The sequence below is a fragment of the Phytophthora parasitica genome, assembly GCF_000247585.1.
Source record: "Phytophthora parasitica INRA-310 unplaced genomic scaffold supercont2.8, whole genome shotgun sequence".
Taxonomy (NCBI): Eukaryota; Oomycota; class Peronosporomycetes; order Peronosporales; family Peronosporaceae; genus Phytophthora; species Phytophthora nicotianae.
In genome coordinates this window covers 1,729,671-1,731,935 of record NW_008648994.1, presented here as the reverse complement: position 1 = coordinate 1,731,935, position 2,265 = coordinate 1,729,671, and positions in this window count along the sequence as shown.

Here is a 2,265-nt window from a genome sequence, read left to right as displayed (position 1 = left end):
AGATCTTGGTTAGACGTTGACCACGCTTTACAGGATCAAAGGGTAAGGTAATAATAGTTGTCTATAGCACTTCAGAGCACAGTCCATGCCCCACTCTGCGGCTTGACGGATAGAAGTAATGACGCTGCTCATTGCAAACAAACTAATTCTGCAATCATGCAGCAGCAATCACGCGCAGCAAATGCAGACGCAGCAGCAAATGCTACAGCAGCAGGTGCTAATGCATCGTTCGCAGAAGAAGAAGGGCAATCCTCCATCATTCAACGGGCAAACAACTGATGACCTAGAATTATGGATCTTCAGTACTGAGAAGTACTATGCCGATTGCCAATAGGACATGGACGGCAACACGTCCGTGTTCGTGGACATGATATTTGCCAACCTTGGCCCCACAGCCAAAACCTGGTTCCGCGACTTTAAGATGTCGCTCGGAAACCGGCCAGCAACATGGGCCATTTTTAAGGCCAAAATTCGTGAGAGGTTTCGCAACAGCGACTTCGAGCACAAGGTGCTATCCAAGTTGCGCCAGCTTCGACGCACAGGGTCCCAGCAAGAGTACACGACGCGATTCCTGCACTTACTCTCGCAGTTAGACCAAGACGTTCCTGAATTCGTCAAACGTTGGTACTACCAACAGCACTTACCAGAAGACGTCAGCAGCTTCATCTCTCAACATGTGCTGAAGACGCTGCAGGACGTTATCGAGCTCACTCACCGCTACGCTGACTCCCGCCCGGCCAAAACCGCAGCGCCAGGCTTCAACAACCGAAAGAACGAGGCCAAAACAGCAAGCGCCAATGGTGGCCAAGGAAACAATACGAAGCCACCTGTTACTGCAAGTCCCTCTGGAGAAACGAAGCAGGCGTCCACAAACGCCTCCGGCCGAGTGTGTGATTATTGCGCCAAGCCTGGTCACACACGCGCCGTCTGTCCCAAGCTCAAGGCGGACGAGCGGGCCAATCAACCAAAACACTAGACGGCTCGGTGGGGTGGCAACCCACTGAGCTTACAACAGTAGTCAAAGATGGCAGAACTTTGGCTACGGTGGCCCCGTCGAAGCGACTTTGTTATCATTCAGATGATGGCAAGTCGCGTTCGACAAATCTATACTGCTATTTGACTCAATTGGGGCGCATTCTAGACGCTTCGGTTGAGATGTTCATCGACAACGGTGCTTCTTTCAATGCGATAGCACCGCAGGTGGCACATCGCTTGGGTCTTAAGGTGAATTCACACAAAAAGCCTCTCCGTATAACTATCGGCAACAACCAGCGGATCGCGATTCCTCGGAAAACTGTAAATTTGACGTTGGAGATGGATGGATTTGCTCCGTACATAACGGATGCTTTCGTGATGGAGATTCCGGAAGGTAAACACGTCCTACTAGGTATGCCATGGCTTGTAGATGTTAATCCCGACATCGATTGGAAGTCGCGGGCGGTCAGTTGTCGTGGAAATACAGCGGCGCTCTCGTTCACGCAGTGCGTGCGAGCCACCCCAGCTTGCCATATTGGTGGCAGGCGACGTGGAATGGGACGTCGATCGGTTGGACGTTCTAATCACGAGGACACGCTACGTTACTACACAGCAGACACTTATGAGGCAAAGCATGGCGAGACAAAGGTGATCAGTGCTAAGCATTTTCGGAAGATGAAGAGCGCTGAGGGTGATTTCTGCTTTATGATTCAGCTGGAGCTGCCGTCCGATAAAGCTAAACGACAGGCTTCCAGTGACTGGGACAATCTTAAAGGGCACGTCGCGGAATCTGTATTACTCAAGTATAAGGATAAAGTGTTTCGGTCTCAGCTCCCACGTGTTCCACCCACTCGCTCAACGGATATCGAGGCCGAGATCGAACTGGTGGATGACAACCCCATCGTTCGTAAACAATTCCGACTTAGTAACGACATGAAGGCAACCATACGTGAATGGACTGATGAAATGCTCAGGGCTGGTATCATTCGCCCTTCAACGTCGGCGTTCTCATCCCCGACGTTTTGCGTGCGCAAGCCCGTTGGCTGGAGAAGCGTGCATGATTTTCGTGCGATTAATGCTAGGCTGCGCATTCCAGCGATTCCTGCGCCACGAAAGGAGGATATTTACGACGCGATGGCGGGCTCACACTGGTTTTCGGCAATGGACTTGCTATGGGGATTGTTTCAAGTCAGACTTCGGGAAAAGGACATCCCATACACGGCATTTTCAACGCCTGATGGACTGTTTGAGTACTTAGTGACACCGATGGGGCTGGCGAGCAGCCCAGCT